Genomic DNA, 19,913 nt, shown 5'->3' with positions numbered 1-19,913 from the left:
CTTTAGAACAAAAAGAAGCAAGAACATCCAAGAAGAGTAGATGGCAAGAAAATAATCAAATTGCAGCCTGAAATAAATAAATAGAAACACAGAGAATAATCCAGAGAACCAAAGAAATAGAGAGCTGGTTTTTGAGAAAATCAACAAGATAGACAAATCGCTATCTAAACCATTTAAAAGGCAGAGAGAGAGAATACTCAAATTAACAATATCAGAAATGACAAGGGGAGGGCATAACAACAGACAGCAAGGAAATTCAAAGAATCATTAGGTCATACTTTAACAACCTGTACTCCACAAAATTGGAAAATCTGAGAGCAATGGATATTTTTCTTGATAGATTCAACTTAGCAAAATATATCATGATTAGACAAACAATTTAAAAAAATCTATAACCCTTAAGGAAATAGAAGCATTCATTAAAAGTCTCCCAAGCAAAAAACAAAAAGCCCAGTGCCAGATGGTTTAGCACAGAATTCGCCCAGAACTTTGAAGAAGAGCTAATACTAACACACCTCACATTATACCTCAAATTAGAAACAGAAGGAAAATTGCTATATTCATTTTCTGATGTCACGGTCACCCTGATATCCAAATCATAGAGTCAACAAAGAAAGAGAATAACAGACCTATTTTCCTTTTGAATTCAGGTGCAAATACAATAAAATTCTTGCAAATAGAATCCAAGGACATATCAAAAATATCATCAATCATGATCAAGTAGGCTTCACCTTAGAGATTAAGGAATCTTTCTACATATGCAAATCAATAAATATAATCATCATATAAACAAACTAAAAGGAAGAAAATTGTATATGATCATTACATTGGATTCTGAAAAATCCTTTGACAAAATCCACCACCCTTCATGAGAAAAGACTTGGAGAGATTACAGATACAAGGAACATACTTAGTCATCAAAAAGGTAATTTATATCAAGTCTATAGCCAACATTAAAGTAAATGGAGAGAAACTAAAAGAAATTCCACTAAATTCAGGAACAAGACAAGTTGTATACTTCCTCCGTAACTATTCAGTATAGTACTTGAAGTTCTAGCTAGAGAAATAAGACAACTGAAGGAGATAAAGGGCATACAAGTTGAAAAGGAAGAATTGAAAGTATCATTATTTGCAGATGATATGACAGTATACATAATTGATGCCAAAATCCTGCCAGGGACTTCCTCAAGCTGATAAATCCTTCAGAATTGGGGCTGGGTACAAGTTTCATTAAAAAATTCAGTAGCTCTCCTCTTTACAAATTACAAAGTGTTTGAGAAGGAAATCAGAGAGATAACACCCTTCACTATAGCCATAAATTATATAAAATCTTTTGGGTAAACTCTAGCCCAGCAAGTGAAAGACTTACATAACATAAAGTTCAAGTTTTCGAAGAAAGAAATGAAGACTATCTAAGAAGAGAGAAAGATTTCTCATGCTCATGGTTCAGTAGGTTCAACATAGGAAAACATAGCCATTTTACCAAAAGCAATCTATAGATTCAATGCAATCCATGTCAAAATTGCAACACAATATCAGTCTTTATAGAGATGAAAGGACAAGACTCAATTTTTTTATGGCAAAGCAAAAACCCAGGATAGCTTAAACAATCTTGTACAATAAAAGAACTGCTGGAGGTATCACCATTCTTGATTTAAAACTGTACTACTGAACTATAGTAGTAAAACCCATAAAGTATTGGCATAAAAAAGATAGGTTGATCAACAGAATCTATTGGAAGACCCGGACATAAATACACACACCTATGGATACCTTAATTTTGATAAAGAAGCCAGAGAGACACAATGGAAAAAGGAAAAAATTGTCCACAAATGGTACTTATCTCACTGGGATGTCTGCATGTAAAAGAATGCAAATAGATTTATAATCACCATCCTGAATAGAACTCAAGTCCAAATGAATCAGACATCAACATAACAGCAGACTTACTGAAAAAAAAAAAACAGAATTACTGAACTTAACAGAAGAGAATGTGGGGAGTAGCCTTGAACCCACTGGCACAGGAGATGACTTACTGAACAGAGCACCCATAACACAAGCACTAAGATCAACAACTAATAGATGGGACCTCATATAACTGAAAAGCTACTCTAAGGCAAGGACACCATAAATAGGAAAAAATGGCAGTCTACAGATGGGAAAAGGTTTTCACCAACTCCACATCAAATAGAGGACTTATATCCAAATGATATAAAGAACTGTATAAACTAAAGATCAACAAACCAAATAGTGAAATGAAGAGAGGAGGTCTGAGAAACAATCAGAAAAATGTTTCACATTCTTAGCCATCATGGAAATGCAAATCAAAAAGATTTTTGAGATCTTACACCAGTCAGAATGGCTATGTTCAATCACACAAGTGACTACTTATGCTAGTGAGGTTATGAAGCAAAGGGAACACTCGTCCATGCTGGTGGGATTGAAAGTTTGTATAGCCACTATAAAATCAATATAGTGATTCCTCAGAAAATTGGGAACTGACCTACCTCAATTTCAGATATGTCACTCTTGGGCATAAACCCAAAAGATGCTCCATCCTCCCATAAAGAAACTTGCTCAACCCTGATCACAGCAGTGTTATTCATAATAGCTAGAAACTGGAAATAATCTAGATATATCTCAACCAAAGACTCAATAAGAAAATGGTACATTTACACAATGGAGTATTATTCAACTGTTAGAGAAAAATGACATCATGAAATTTGTTGGTAAATGGACAGTACTAGGAAAAAACCCATACTTTGTGTGGTAATCCAGAACCAGAAATACAAACATGATATGTACTCACTTATAAGTGAACATTAGCTGTTAAGGATAATCACACTACAATCCCCAGACACACAGAGGCTAAGTAACAAGAAGAGTTCTAGAGGTGACAAATGGATCTTCCTGGGAAAGGGAAATGTAATTGATTTTTGTGGATGTTCTGGGTACAGGTGGAGATGAGAATGGGAGGGATGAGGTGCAGAGTGGGGGACAAAGGAAGAGAGTAGGAGGAGAGACTATTGGAATACGTGGATATATAGGGATCGATGTGGAAATGTACTGCAGAAGAAACTTTCTGGAAGCTATGAAGGTGACCCTTGAAAGGATACCTAGAAATGTAGGATATGGAGCCTAAACAAATGCATCTTATTTCACCAGGTTAGGCTCTCATTGTTAGGAATTGGACACCCATCCAGCAACCAAACATTTCACGCACAACCTGCCCTGCCAACAAGCTGTGCTGAGGCAATGGTGGCCCAGAGTTTATGAGGTGGTCAATCAGTGACTGATCTGTCTTGAGGGCCAAGTCATGAGAAACAGCCCATGTTTGACACTGTCTGGATGGCCACGAACAAGAAGCTGAATTCTCAGAGTCGTAGAAGAGAACCAAACACTACTGAAAAGAAAAAAGAATGAAAGAATTAAAGAAAATTCAATCAAATGTTTTCTAATCATATTCTAATATAATCATTGATTGGTGCCTAGACCAATAATCATCAGGAAGACTTACTAGAGTAGCTGATGAGATTCAGAGACCCACAGCTAAACATTATAGGAAGTTCATTAAACTACACAGAAGAGGAGGAGGAAGGATTTTAGGAGCCAGAGAGGTTGAAGTCACCAGGGGATCATGGCCCAAAGAATCACATAAGCAGGGAACAGAGGGGCTCACAGAGACTGTAGCAGCAATCAGGGAGCCTCTGTTGGTCTGTGCTAGGCCTTCTGAGTACATGCTGAATTTATTTTAGCTTGAGATTTTTGTGGGACTCCTAACAGTTGGAAGTCGGGGTGTCCATGACTCTTTTGCCTGCACATGGAACACTTTCATCCTACTGGGTTGCTTGGTCCAGCATTGATATGAGAGTTTATGCTCAGTCTGATTGCATCTTGTTATTTCAAATTCACTTGATATCACTGGGAGGCCTGTCATTTTTGGCAGGGAACTGAAAAAACAGTGGATCTTGAGAAAGAAGGGGTGGTTGAGGCTGTGGCTGGGTCGAGGAAAGGGTGGGGAGGCTGTGCTCAGGATGTATTCTATAATATATAGAATTATCATAAAATTGAATTAAAGAAAAAAAACAAAACTATGATATGCTCACCAGTCTAGGGGTATAAGGGAGAAAACTGCAGTAATTTGAATGAGAATGTCCCCCCACCCCTGCTTACTTCACATATTTTTATGGCTTGCCCCAGTTGGTGAAGCTATTTGAAAAGGATTAGGAGATGTGGACCTTTTGAGAGAGGTCTGTTGCTGTGGAAATATTTTAAGGATCTTGTCATCCACAGTGTGTCTTCTCTGTCTCCTACTTGGGGATCAATCTGTAAAGTCTCAACTGTTCCTGTTGTAACGCTGTGTTAGTTAAATTTCTATTGCTGTGAAGAGACATCATAACCAAGACAACTAATAAAATAAAGAATTTAACCTGCAGGCTCACACTTCCAGATGGAGAACATGGCAAGCTGCATGAAGAAGGAATGGAGCTGGAAAAATAGCTGAGAGCTTACATCTGATCTATAGGCATGATGGAGAGAGAGAGAGAGAGAGAGAGAGAGAGAGAGAGAGAGAGAGAGAGAGAGAGAGAGAGAGAGAAAGACAGAGAGAGACAGAGAGACAGAGACAGAGAATTGGGAATGATGCAGGCTTTTGACTCTCCATTCGAGCCCTCAGTGACAGACCTCCATCAATAAGGCCACATTTCTTAATACTTCCCAAATAGTTCCACAACTATAGACCAAGTATTCAAACACATGAGCCTATGGGGACCTTTCTCATTCAACCAACCACACATGCCTCTGCTGTGCCCTCAAGGAGTCTTAACATTCTGAAATTGAAAGCCAATTAAATGTCTTCTTTTATAAATTGCTTCATCATAGTGCCTTTGCTCATCAATGGAGAAGAAATGGAGACAAAGCACATGGTAACATGAAGCATAGTTCACTGGTGTGAGAAGAGTGGTTTTCTGTAGACAGACATGTCTACAGTGGTTCAAGAACAAAAACAGGTATGAATTTCAATATCAAGAGCATGTTATTTCAGTGGAAAAATGAATTGCAATCTGTTGTTTTCTAACAGTTGGAAGGAAGATGATTGTCTTTACAGATGTGAACTGATTACAGATATTTTTCATTTGCTTGGACATTGCAGATGTGGAGAGCTGAGATGTTTTCTGCATGATTGACATGTACCTATCTCATTGGAAATCTCGTTCCCTGGGCATTGCTTGCAGTCAAAGCAACAGGCAGCCTCCCCCTCTCTGTGGGTTTTCATGAATCCAGGATGACAGCTCTCACTGCATACAGACGAGGAGTCTGAGAATAATAAAATGAATGTTAGCAAAGCGTCATGTTTTACGGAATCTCTAATAGACTGTTTTTGAATATAGAACTGTTAATAGTTATGAATGCAGATAGTGAGATTTTTGTTGCTAAAGTGAGTCATTCACAGGCCCATGTGGTAAATGCTTGACCCTAATAACATCACTTTGTTAGAAAATTGTTGAAAGATTATGAGATGAGGCATAAAAGTAAGAATTTAGGTCCTTGGTAACATGTCTTGGTGAAACTACAAACCTATTGTCTCTTGACTCCTGGATAAAAAGGCAAATAAGTTTTTTCTTCCATGGTAAGTGTTCATCTGGTCTTCCACTGTAGTCGTTCATCTTAGAACCATTGTGGAGACCAATCTAGGAGAACTATTGTGAAAGGTTTTCTACATTAGGTTCCTTGAGGTGGAAAAAAAACCACTCTAAAGTGGGTGACCTCAAGTTATTGGTCCTGGTTCCTAATGAATGCAAAGGAAGAAAGGATGATAACAGTATCATTCAGCTATCTCTGCATCCTGCCTGTTGATGCAATGTGAACAGCTATCTCTACCACCTTAAAACAAAACTTCCTGCTGTTTATGAATATACCTTCAAATTGTGACCCAAGGAAAACCTCCCATACTAATATTAAGTAGCCTTTTTGCAACAATAAATCAAACAACTATCACTTCTAAATATTTCTGTCATTTTGTCCTGTCTTGACAGGGGCTTAGAAGCAAAAGGACAACTGACCATTGGCTGAAAACTTTCAAGATGGGATCAAAATAAATCTCTTGTCATATGATCTGTGATAATGATAAAAATCCATATTAAATAAATGGTCAGTTTGGAAAATAAATAGTTCATCCAGAATAATTAGATATCGAGAGAAATCTTTATATTGGTGGTTATTATGTGTCTATAAATGGGTCCTGTGTGGGCATAAATAAGTTTTTTGAAATTTACATACAGGTCAAAAGAGTGAAGGAAGATGAAACTCACCTCTGTTAATCCTGTAGCCCACTGTATCATATAAGAAGATAAGAAAAATTTTTGGCCTTCTGGAGCATTTGGAGAAAAGATTCCTACTTTTGCTTTTATCCCAAGACCTTTTGGGAAACTCCAAAAATTGAGAATGTCATATTCTACATGTGATTGCCTTTTCTGATGCAGAACCACCTGGTCTCCAGCATGATTGATGAGTTTAGTGTTCTTTAGAAAAGGGTGAAGCTGGAAAAGATACATGCTGTTATGTTAAATAAACTCAAGAGAGGTACAACAGAGGCAGAATCAGGCAACATCTCTTCTTGATTTTAATCCCTATTGTGAAAAGCACCTTTAATACAGGTATCACTCATATCAATCAAGTTATACCCAAGGATACTGGAAACATCATTATGGTTTTAAAATATTCCAATTAGTTCCATTATTAAACTTAGAAGCAAGCACTCCTAAATGTGCATGGAGAAAATTCCCACCTTCTTTTAAAATATAGTCATACCTGGGCCTGAGAGATGGCTCTGATTTAAGAGTACCAACAGGTTCAATTCAGAGAAACCACATGGCAGCTCGCAACTGTCTGTAACTCCAGTTTCAGGGGACCTGACCAGCTTACCCAGACATACATGCATTAAAAACACTAATTTCATAAAATAAAATAAATAAAATAAAAAAGAAAATTTAGTCACATCCAACTAAGTTTTGAAAATATTTAGAGTTTCACTATGTAACATGAATGATTTTATGAGTGTTCATTTACGTAACATAAGCATTTGAGAAATATCCATGTCCATTGTGAAAATTCTCTGTCTCTGACTTTCCTGTTGTGTGAATTCTCTGGGGTTAATGGACTTTTTGTATTGTAAATTTTATCTGTAAACATTGTATGACCCTTTGCAGTACAACTACATATGAATGTAAAGCAGATTCCTCCTTACACAGGCTTTCTTGAGGATTTTGAGAAAATAATCTAAACTATGTATTGTCTAGTTTTAGTGCATTTATAAACCTGTAGAGTGGCATGTTACTGATGTTATAATACTACAGAAGTGCTATTACCTGCCAGGGGAAGAATACCATCTGCTGTGGGATGGTCTGTATGTCAAATTGCTCTGATTGGTCAATAAATAAAACACTGATTGGCCAGTGGCCAGGCAGGAATTAGGTGGGACAAGGAGAGAGGGGAATTCTGGGAAGTGGAAGGCTGAGGCGGAGAGACACTGCCAGCCACCGCCATGACCAGCAGCATGTGAAGACGATGGTAAGCCACCAGCCACGTGGAAAGGTATAGATTTATAGAAATGGATTAATTTAAGATATAAGAACAGTTAGCAAGAAGCCTGCCATGGCCATACAGTCTCTGTGTTTACTTGGTTGGGTCTGAGCAGCTGTGGGACTGGCGGGTGACAAAGATTTGTCCTGACTGTGGGCAAGGCAGAAAAACTCTAGCTACAACCATCTCTTTTCCTTTTCCACAAGTTTGAAATTGTACTTGATTGAGAGTCATCTCATGTAGACTGTGGGCCACAGCATACACTGCATTGTACACACTGTAACTCTCTTTACTCATGGTCATATCAAATATGTTCCCTGGCAAGAATCCCAAGGAGGCATTAGGCAGACAGTTATCCACAATTTCACAATCTTTTCTCGAAAATGAGCAATTGAAGAATGAGTGCCAAAATACATGAAGATAAATATCTTGTGGGTATTTGTAAGGATTGGCTGTCTGGATAAAATCTGTAAAATTATTAATCTCCTTCTTATTGTGTGAAAAAATAAGGGGCCCATGCAGCACATCTAACAAGAAATAGTCATCAAATTTTAAGGATCCCAGTGTGAGTTCAGGACCCAGACTTTCCATGTGACTAACTTCTGCTTTATATTCACTATTAAGCTCAATAGAGAATCAGTGTCCCCATAAATAATAATCACATTTGCAGATGATTCCAGAATCTGCAGCTGATTTTTCCAGCATGTGGTCAGAAATGAACCCCTGATGGCTAGGATCATTTCCACAAATGCTATGCAGACATCATTTTTCTCCAGCTCACTTCTCAAATCTGACAAAATCTTGGCACCCTTATGATCATCTATGATGAACAGCCCAACCCAGTTCCAGTAGAAATGAAGAATCAAAGACACAATGCCAAGTGTCAGAGATGTATCCTTGGGGGCCACCTGGTACAGGGAAGGAAACCTTTTTTGTTCCCTGAGGGTAGTATCAAAAGGCCCAAAACTAAGCTGTAGGGAGAAGCAATCAGAAGGAAGAACATTGTCATAAATATCAATACAGTTCTAGAGCAATGGTTTGAAGCCTTTAGAACAATCCTACTTTGAATTTCAAATCTGTCTTGCTCTGGGTTTATGAGAACATACAGTGATGTTCTTCTCTTAGCTCAGCAGCTGCACATGAATCTACTGATACTTAGTTACTGTCTTTAGCCCACCAGCCCCACAGTCAATGCCCCAACAGCCATGCAGGGTGCAGCCTAAAGGGGCTTCCAGTGCCCTGTCCTGGGTAGATGGTGGCTTCTCTATGTAAGTTTAAACTAAGTCTATCATTTTATTTACCAACAAAGACTCAGGAAACCTGTTAGATCACAGAGACCAAAGAGCATCCAAAAGACCTTCCTGTTTGACTGGAGACCCAGCAACAGACATGTCTCTCCATTCATCCCAAAGCAAAACAAAGAACCAAATCCATGTCCCACTCAACCCCTTCCTGTGCTCTCTCTCTGTCTGTATTCCTGGTTCACCAGAATGCTCTATGGCTAATTCCATTCAACTATTTGCAGGCTCTGCCCCTGAACCAGGTTTGATTTTACTCAGTTAATGCATATATACTACGATGAGTCATATCCTGCAGGAATACAGGCAATGTTCAGAGGTTTAATAGTGGTGTGTCTGCTCCATCCTTCCTTCTGCTTTTCTGTATGCTAAACTACAAAAATATACATGTGTCAACTGTGTCTGATTTATTTCCCTATCCATGAGGAGTTACTGAAGCTTGCCTCTTTTCCTCACAGACAGCTGAAATGTCACCAAGCAGAGCTGACATCACGTCTTATCACATCACCTTCTCTCACCTGTGGATATTTGTAAAGACCCAGCAGTGTCCCTACCTATTCAGATATTGCCCATGATGGTCCTGTAAGTACAACAGCTGACATGCCTTCTCTTACACATCTGTAGTTAGGGATATAATATCCAGGGGCTGAAAGTGAGCCAAAAAGAGTTGCCAGAGTGTGCCTTTCACCATTTGGAACATTATGGATCTCAAATCAAAACAACTCTGAGATACCACCTTACGCCTGTCAGAATGGCTAAGATCCAAAACACTGAAGACACTTTATGCTGGAGAGGATGTGGAGCTAGGGGAACTCTCCTCCACTGCTGGTGGGAATGCAAGCTTGTACAACCACTTTGCAAATCAATGTGGCGCTTTCTTAGAAAATTGGGAATCATTCTCCCCCAAGATCCAGCTAGTCTCACAATCTTTGAGCCATTTTGCACCAGTATATCTTGCAGACAGAACATCATTGCAGATTGAGGGGTCTATAGTTAGGTTGGTGTTTACCTCCATGCAATCTCCCTACAGACTGCCTTCCAGTTCCATGAACCCTAGTGTATAGGCACAAAGGTTCTAGATCAGCACTAGCTCAACTTCTCCAAGTTCAATGAGGCCTGTAGTGTTGTCTTCAGTGTTGGGCCTTCATCATCTATTTGTGGAGAGTAACCAATAGCTTTGTCAGTAGACTGGGTTGTCTGGGAATTTCCGGGGGCCCGTTTTTCTAAAAACTCAATTAACCCATCCCCAAATGGAAGTTTTGTCTTGTGGTGAGTATTTAGGGCTTTCTCTCCCCTGTTTTTTGGTGGGTCCATTGAGATTTCTTTCATAGATGTATATATTTTAAGAAGCTGTTACTGTATTAAGTTTCTATATCACTTAAAAGGCTCTTTGTTTTATTTCTTTAGGGTTATGTAAAACCCTGAATGTAAACCTCCTGATAACTTGACTCCAAGAGGTATGCGAAGTTTCTGTTTCCTTATATCTATGATAAATTTTATCCATGAGTTAGGACTAGGTTTTCAGATATCCTAGAATTCAACTTTCAATCTGCACAACCATGAAAATAAAATGATTCTTGGTCAAGCCACTAGTTAACAAGACATTGTTTAATTCAGGAACTTCCAGGCCATTCACCCATCTGAATATCAGTTGACATTTATAAAACAATTCATTTTTTATGTGTTTTGTGTGATACATGTATATATTTCTCTGAGGTGTAAATGCATGCACAGGATGCTAGACAGAGAAAACTTCAAATGAGAGTTGTGATCTTCATCTGTATTTAATAACATGTCTTTTTGTGGCACATAAACTTGGATTTTTCCTACTTCTACCTCTTATTTCTCCAAAAGCAACAGGTTTTACAAATCTACACATCAATGACTACTCACCCATTTTGCTTTTGTAATCTGCAAAAGTAAATTCAGTTCTTATATTTGCACTGCAATCACGTTACCTTCTGATCTATTTACTCATTCACTTAATATTAGTCTCTAGTGAGCAAAATAACACTGTAGCAACCAAATTTCTACACACATGGAAGAATATTATGACATTTCACAAGAAAAATATTATATTCTGGAAGTTTTGTTTCATTAAGTTTATATTGTATACATAGTTCTTTGATTTGTGGGCCAAAGTTCATTCCCTGTTGACATACTTTTAGTAATTCCTACAAATGCAACATTATTTTTTTCATATTGTTGGGTTATGTAGAAGAGGAGATGAATAACACCTTATATTCACATGATAAGAAAACAGACTATTCTATTTGTGCCTGTTTTCTCATAAAATTTCATCATGCAATGATGTTGGAATTTTTTCAGACCTTACTCCATTTAACCAGATGATTCCTTTTTTCCCTGTCATTTAGTCTGTTTAAATGGTGGATTGCATTCACTGATTTAGAGGTGTTGAACCAGACCTGCATCTATTGGATGAGGCCAATATGATCATGGTGTATAATCATTTTTGTGTGTTCTTCAGGTCAGTTTTAAAGCATTTTGTTTGTTTCTATGTTCATGAGTGGTTGCCCTCTAAAATTTCTACATTTTATAGTAAGGTGCTTGTATGTTTTTGAAATCAGGGTAATACCACCTTCCCAAAGCAAATGTTATTTCTTTTTCTATTTTCTGTAATAAGTGACAAATATTAATTTTAGCTCTTCTTTGAAGGCTTGGTAGAATTGTGCACTGACTCTCTCTGACTTTTAATTTTTTTTTAAATTACGATATTTTTAATTAATGTTTTAATCTTTTTGGACGTTTTAAGTCTATTTGAACTATTAACTTCATTGGTAGTTCATGTGTATATCTTCAAATGCATTTATTTCTTTAGTTTTTTGTGGTGGTAATCTAACTGTACTGAAATATTATTTTGATTGTATGTTAATAAATAAAGTTGTCCGGGGGTCAGAGCTATTAGAGCCATAGCAAGAGCCGGGCGGTGGTGGTACACGCCTTTAATCCCATAAGATCTCTGTGTGTTCAGGGATATAGTCAGCATTGGAGACATAAGCCTTTAAGACCTAGGGGGCTGTACATTCAGACAGTGACGAGGCAGTCATGTGTTTGGGTTTACAACCAATGAGAAGGCAGAACAACATACTTTAAAAAAACGAACCGACAGGAAGTAGGTCTCTTTTCGCGAAGCTGGGACAGCAGGAGGAAGGGTGAGATTTTAGCTCTGAGCTCTGACTTCTCGGCTTTCTCTTTTACATTGTTTCTGTGTTTCTTATTTAATAAGACGGTTGGTTACATCTACATCTGGCGCCCAACGTGACAAGAATCCATTAAAAACTGCTTGGCTTGGCGGCAGGTCCGCTTTCCCGCAAGGGCGGCAGGCGGCCCGCGGCGGCGGCAGCGGCGGCGGCGGCACATGGCGGCTGGCAGCGATCGGCTTCTTAGTCCGAGCAGCGGCTTCTTAGCCTGGGTCTAGTTCTGCTTGACCTCAGGCTGGACTATCGGTGAGCTGCTTGCTTAAATCCTGCTTGCTTAAAGCCGGTGCTACAAACAACTCAGACCTGCCCTGCCGAACAGGGCCCTGCCTGTAAAGCCAACGCACGTGGTCGGAGCTTAAGGAAGTCAGACCCAAGACTTGACTTGGCACAAGAGGGAACACGTGGCTGCATTTAAACTTTAACCAGCTACGCTTTCTTGTTTTCTCTCTCTCTGTCTCTCTCTGTCTCTCTGTCTCTCTGTCTCTCTGTCTCTCTGTCTCTCTCTCTCTCTCTCTCTCTTTCTCTTTCTCTTTGGATTTACACCTGGGACACTAGGTGGCTGCTTTGAAAATCCCCTCGGATTTCTACTGTTCTACGCAGATTTGGTAAGTCATAACATATCAGATATTTTAAAGGAAACTATCTAAAAGAGAATTTTTTCCACATTAAAAAACAAATGGGTTTTATGTGTACATTGGAAGAAAATTGGTTTTTGTTCGAAATTTTAGGCAGTCTGGCAATGGAACAACTATATAATATTAGTATTGGTGGAATTATGCACCTTATCACTATAATAATCCACATTTTAATATTTAAAGAGATAGTCAATTTAAGTGCCAGGATAACAGCTTTAGAAGAACTTGTTAAACCTGTAAAAATTCAGACAGAAGAAATTAACAGTGAAGTTGTTTCAAGTCGGGATCATAAGGTTGCAGAAAGAAAGCCTGTTTTCACACAGTCACCCTTAATTTATCCTGTAACCGTACAGCAGATGCCTGATCAAATGGCTACACAAAATACTTGGGCTCCAATTGAAATGTTGGATTTAAAAAGGTTTAAGGAAGCAATAGTATCTTATGGCATGCATTCCCCATATGTAAAGCAAATGTTAAACACTTGGTCAACATATAATAGGATAGTACCACAGGACTGGCGGGACCTTGCACAAGGTGTTCTGGAACCCAGCCAGAGACTTCAATTTCTGACTTGGTTTAAGGAGGAGGCTAAAAACATAGAAAAACAATGGAGGGATAAAGGAGTACAAGTTTGCCAGGATCAGCTTATGGGCGAAGGCCAATATGCTTCAGCACAAGCACAATGTTTATATGATGTCCAAACCCTAATTTTATGTCGAACGGCAGCCTTGAATGCATGGGACAAAGTTGAGGAACCAGGAAAAAAATCTGAGTCATTTACAAAGGTTATGCAAGGCCCAAAAGAGTCTTTTACAGATTTTTTACAAAGACTGTCTTCAGAAGTAAAGAGAATGGTCTCGGATTCAGAAGCTGGTAAGGCAATAATTGAATCTTTGGCCTTTGAGAATGCGAATGCAGCATGCAAAAGAATAATCAGGCCATTAAGGGCAAGATCTGCACCTATGGAAGATTGGATTAGAGAAACAATTAATGTTGAAGCTGATTGCTGTGGGACGGTCTGTATGTCAAATTGCTCTGATTGGTCAATAAATAAAACACTGATTGATCAGTGGCCAGGCAGGAAGTAGGTGGGACAAGGAGAGAGGAGAATTCTGGGAAGCGGGAGGGTGAGGCGGAGAGACACTGCAGCCGCCACCATGACCAGCAGCATGTGAAGACGCTGGTAAGCCACCAGCCACGTGGCAAGGTATAGATTTATGGAAATGGTTAATTTAAGATATAAGAACAGTTAGCAAGAAGCCTGCCACGGCCATACAGTTTGTATGCAATATAAGTCTCTGTGTTTACTTGGTTGGGTCTGAGCGACTGTGGGACTGGCGGGTGACAGAGATTTGTCCTGACTGTGGGTAAGGCTGGAAAACTCTAGCAACAGCTGATGAGCATGATGATACATGGGTAGGAGAAGTAATTTCAAAAGGTTTGAGGAGTGTTAGATGTTTTGGATGTGGAAAGCAAGGACATTTGAAAAGGGACTGTAGACAGGTCATTTCCAGAAACAATGTTTCTTCAAGGAACAATGGCAACAGAATGCCCCTTCCTTCTGGAGTATGCAGAAGGTGTGGTAAGGGAAAACACTGGACCAACGAATGTAGATCAACAAAGGACAGACAGGGTAATCCTTTGCCTCAGTCTTCGGGAAACTCCCAGAGGGGCCTCAGGCAGGCCCCCAGTGCAAATCCAGTTCAAACCTTTCCGGCAGCCATAGAGGAAATGCCTGCTCTGGAGAGCAATTAAATAACCAAATGCCTATTGGAATAAATCATGCTGGTCAGGATGATGAAACAGAGAGAATAGAAAATTCAGGAGAAAACATAAAAAGAAAATTTTTTGGCAAACTTCTATTAATGAACAAAGACCAAAATTAACGATAAAAATAAATGGTGTTTTGTTGTCTGGTCTGGTAGACACAGGTGCGGACGTTACCATAATAGCACCAGAATTTTGGCATCCAACTTGGCCTCTTCAGGAGGTAAACGTTCAACTGTTAGGAATTGGGACATTATCTCAGGTGAAACAGAGTGCAAGATGGCTCGAATGTACAGGTCCAGAAGGACAGAGAGGAAAATTAAAACCATATGTGGCTAACATAACTATGAACCTGTGGGGTCGAGACTTGTTGCAACAATGGAATACTCAGATTAACATCCCTCCAATCTCAGAAACAAATCATAAACTAGCACATGTTACTGAGAGAAATATTAGAAGATATTGTTCTAATGAGTGGTCACCAGCCATCCATATTATACAAGAACAGGGCACAATAACTGATGATCTTCCAAAGACACCAACAGCTCTACCTTTAAAATGGTTAACAGACAAGCCTGTATGGGTCCAGCAATGGCCTTTAACAACAGAGAAACTCCAGGCTTTAGAAGAGCTGGTAGAAGAACAGTTAAATGCTCAGCATATCGAAGAATCAACCAGGCCTTGGAATTCTCCTGTATTTGTTATTAAAAAGAAATCTGGTAAATGGAGAATGGTAACAGACCTTAGAGCAATTAACAAAGTAATTCAGCCAATGGGCTCTCTACAATCTGGGATGCCTTTGCCTACTCTGTTACCAAAAGGATGGCCTCTCATAGTTATTGATTTAAAAGACTGTTTCTTTTCAATACCCTTACAAGAAAAAGACAAAGAAAGATTTGCTTTTACAGTACCTACTTATAATAATTCTCAACCAGTTAAAAGATTTCAATGGAGGGTCCTCCCACAGGGAATGTTGAATAGCCCAACTCTGTGCCAATATTTTGTACAACAGCCATTGGAAGTGATACGTAAAAAATTTCCTAAATCTATAATTTATCATTATATGGACGATATTTTACTAGCTGACTCAAATGCAGATACTTTAGAAATAATGTTTGAAGAAGTAAAGAAAATTTTGCCTCGCTGGGGATTACAAATTGCTCCTGAAAAGATACAAAGAGGAGATTCTATTAATTATTTAGGATATAAAATAGAGCTACAAAAAATTAGACCCCAAAAGGTGCAAATTCGGAGAGATAGACTACAGACTCTTAATGACTTTCAAAGATTATTTGGAGATATTTCTCATCTACGAACTATTGTTGGGGTAAAAAATGATGAACTGACTAATTTGTTCAAAACCTTAGAAGGTGACAAGGACTTAAATAGTCCAAGAGAATTATCACCTGAAGCTGAGAAAGAATTAGCCTTGGTAGAAAAGAAAGTGCATGAAGGACACGTGAATCGTATTGATCCAAAGCTGGATTGCATTTTGGTTATCTTACCTTCTAGGCGTTCTCCTACTGGAATATTAATGCAGAGGGAAGATATTATATTGGAATGGATATTTTTACCAAATAAACCAAATAAAAAATTAAAAACTTATGTGGAAAAAATCTCTGACTTGATTTACAAAGGAAAACTGAGACTTCGTCAATTAGCAGGCATAGACCCAACAGAAATTGTCGTACCATTAACTAAGGAGGACATTGAAAAATTATGGACAGAAAGTGAACCTTGGCAAAGAGCTTGCAGTAATTTTTTGGGAGAAATTAACAGCAAATATCCCAAAAGCAATAGAATTGATCTTATAAAGAGAGCTGATTGGATCTTGCCTCGAATTGTACGGCAAAAACCCATATCTGGAGTTCGTACATTTTATACAGATGCCAACAAAGAAGGAAAGGCAGGTTACAAATCAGAAAATTTAAGTAAAGTGGTTCAAAGTCCGTATAATTCAGTTCAAAAATCAGAATTGTATGCTATTCTGTTGGTATTAATGGATTTTTCAGAACCTCTCAACATAGTAACTGACTCTCAGTATGCTGAAAGAGTGGTGTTACATATTGAGACTGCAGAATTTATCCCTGATGCTTCAGAATTAACTTCACTATTTATTCAATTACAAGATACAATCAGGAAAAGGAATCATCCTTTATATATAACTCACATTCGATCCCATACTGGTCTGCCAGGCCCTCTAGCACAAGGCAATGATGAAATTGATAAATTATTGATAGGAAATGTGCTGGAGGCCTCAGAATTTCATAAAAAACATCACGTTAATAGTAAAGGTTTAAAAAAGGATTTTTCCATAACCTGGCAAGAAGCCAAAGAAATAGTAAAGAAATGTCCTACTTGTTCCTTCTACAATCAGACGCCATTACCAGCAGGATGTAACCCAAAGGGTACTCAGAGAAATGAAATCTGGCAGATGGACGTGTTTCACTTTGCAGAATTTGGAAAATTGAAATATGTACACCACACTATCGATACTTATTCAGGATTTCAATGGGCAACTGCTTTGAGTTCTGAAAAAGCTGATTCTGTAATCACTCATTTGCTAGAAGTTATGGCCATCATGGGTATACCTGCACAAATCAAAACTGACAATGCTCCATCATATGTCTCTGTTAAAATGAAACAGTTTTTTGCTTATTACAATATAAAGCATATTACAGGCATACCACACAATCCTACAGGTCAAGCAGTTATAGAAAGATCAAACAGAACTCTAAAGGATATGCTAAATAAACAGAAATGGGTAACAAAAACCCCCAGAAATAGACTGCATAATGCTCTTCTAACTTTGAATTTTCTCAATGCCAATGAGAAAGGAACAACAGCTGCAGAGAGACATTGGATAATAGAAAAAACTACAGAATTAAATCAGCCTATATACTTTAAGGATGTGCTGACCTCAGAATGGAAACCAGGGTATGTATTACATTGGGGACGTGGTTTTGCTTTTGTTTCTACAGGAGAAGATAAGCTGTGGGTACCATCAAAATTGATAAAGGTTCGATTTGAACAAGAGAGACCTCTTAATTAGAGGAGGTGATAGTTCATCAACCAGCATGAACATCCAATTTAAACTAACTTGTATCAATAAAACATGCCTTTTCATTTCATCAGATAATAACTTGCCAAAAAGGAACATCCCCAAAATTAGTCTTGGGGAAAGGTTTTTGTTTTTGTCTTTTAGGAGAATGAAGGTTAAGGAATCTGAAGAACACTGGACAAATGAGACAACTGAAGAAAAGGGACAAATCATCTATCCCAAGAAACAGAGTGAAACGGTGTATGGGTATATATTATCTAAAAAAAAAAAAATTTTATGTCTTCCTAAATGTTTGTTTCTGCTTTTCTCTAAAGATTTAACACTATTGGTCTTCTAACAGTCCCAGTTCAATTAAAATTTAAAGCTGACTTTGGAGTTGGAGAATGGCTCTCTCCTTCTTTAAACTCAAGCATGTTGTTAAAAGGAAAATGCAAACTCCCTGTATCATGCCAGAATAAGAGTCATCTTCTGCTATGGTACAGGACAAAAGCAAAATTAATTAAGGGACTATTCTATTACTAATCTCAACTCTTTGATTCTATTCTGATTCTTTAAATTTTTCTCAAAGTATAAATTTTATATCAAAATTTACAAGATTAATATATATATATATATACATTTTAAACTTTGTTAAGATATGAATGGTCACATAGAGTACTAACTCTAGAAAAAAGGCTAGCTGCATATATATGTTTTTGTGTTCGAGTCTCTTATCAGTTTTCTGCAGGAAATCATGGCCAGGCCTAACATCAACTGAAGTCTCCAGAAAGAAGATGGGGCCCCACAACAACAACAATTCCACGTGGACAATAATAATATCATTAAGCTGACAAACATCATCCACAGATCAGCTTTGAACTACAAGGTGCTCAGAGCAAATTTGAGATGACTAGCTGAGATGATCCAGTCTCAAAGACTACTTGAATAAGGACTTGAGATAAACCCTGAACTTTGGCATTATACACAGACTGGATAATGAAGGATATAGTTACCTCTCTTAGAATTTGACAATTAACCTAAAATTTTTCTTTCAGGATAAAGAAAACTTCGCCCATACCCAGCAGGAAGCAAATTTAAGAATACGACGCCCACATTCCCAAAGAGGTGGTGTGGGGCGGGTGGTTTTTTGGTCTTTTTAATGGGTTTTGGGTCTGGGATAATTTTCAGTATTTAGGGGGGTTGGTTACAAGTTATTGTCAAGGGTTAGGAAAAAGGCTAAGCAAAGGAGATTAGATTTAAGGTTCTTGTTTAAAAAAAAGAAAGAAAGAAAGAAAGAAAGAAAGAAAGAAAGAAAGAAAGAAAGAAAAAGAGAGAAAGAAAAGAGAAAGACAATTACTAGTTTTAAATACTTTACATTGGATTGAATTGTTTTATATTGTACACAAATTTGAAACTGATATTGTTAGAAAATGCTATATGTATATTTCTAATTGTATTTATTCCATCCATTTAACAATGTAATGCAAATTTCTGATCCTTGAATGTTATTATTATCAACTATTAGGATATAAAGAAATGAAAGCTAGTAGTTAGACATTATCATAGAACTTGTAGTCATATTAGATATGTTTTAAAAATTGAGCAGAGATGTTTTAGACAGGTCATATTCAAACCCTTCAGAGATCTACAGAATATGGCATTTAAAATGTTTTAATAACTTAGAAAATTTTCCTTTTTTGAGACATGTCAGCTCCTGGCAGTACCAATCTACTTTAGAGAAAATATGGGCATTGAAGAAACTGCATATGGAGTCAACTTTCATTCTGGCAAAAGTTAACCACTGGACAACAAAGTATCCTCGAATCAACAGGACAAAATGGACAGACAGATCACGAAACAAGGGACTACTGATTCTTGCCAAAACAAGTGTGGTTATGGCTTTATCAAAAGGCATCTTCTGAGGCCAGGACAATATGGCCCCATCCCTGAAGTGGCCTTCGCATCCGGAAAAGGTACAGTGCCCTTTTCTTTGAAGACAGCTTAACAGGCAGAGGGCCGATGGATTCTGTTGTACAATGGAACAGCAGCTGAAAGCTCATGCCTCTCAAAAGTAGACTGGCATTTAATAGAGGGATGTGGAGAAGAAGGGGATGCTGAGATGAAGCCATATATACACAGCCAAGAAGAATGGACAGCTGAATTTAAAAACTGTCAACAACTTCCAGAATTTAAAATCCTGAATCATGACAGGACACTAGTGGAATTCAGGTGTTTCTGGTACGTGGACTGCTCTCACCCAATGTGAGGTTGAACTGTTGACCTTGTGTACATCCTACTTCACAAATGAGTCTGTCAGATACACTAAGCCTATAGGCTGAAGATGATGCCCCAACACTGCAGAGAAACCTCA

General features: G+C 38.1%; 1 pseudogene; it reads right to left on the bottom strand.

Annotated features, from left to right (window-relative positions):
- Positions 1-19,913, bottom strand: part of LOC143266815 (vomeronasal type-2 receptor 116-like) — a 78,079-nt pseudogene that overhangs the window by 11,868 nt on the left and 46,298 nt on the right.

Source organism: Peromyscus maniculatus, chromosome 1 (genome assembly GCF_049852395.1).
Source record: "Peromyscus maniculatus bairdii isolate BWxNUB_F1_BW_parent chromosome 1, HU_Pman_BW_mat_3.1, whole genome shotgun sequence".
NCBI classification, from domain to species: domain Eukaryota; kingdom Metazoa; phylum Chordata; class Mammalia; order Rodentia; family Cricetidae; genus Peromyscus; species Peromyscus maniculatus.
The sequence above is the reverse complement of the archived record's forward strand: the minus strand, read 5'-3'. Positions and strand labels throughout refer to the sequence as shown.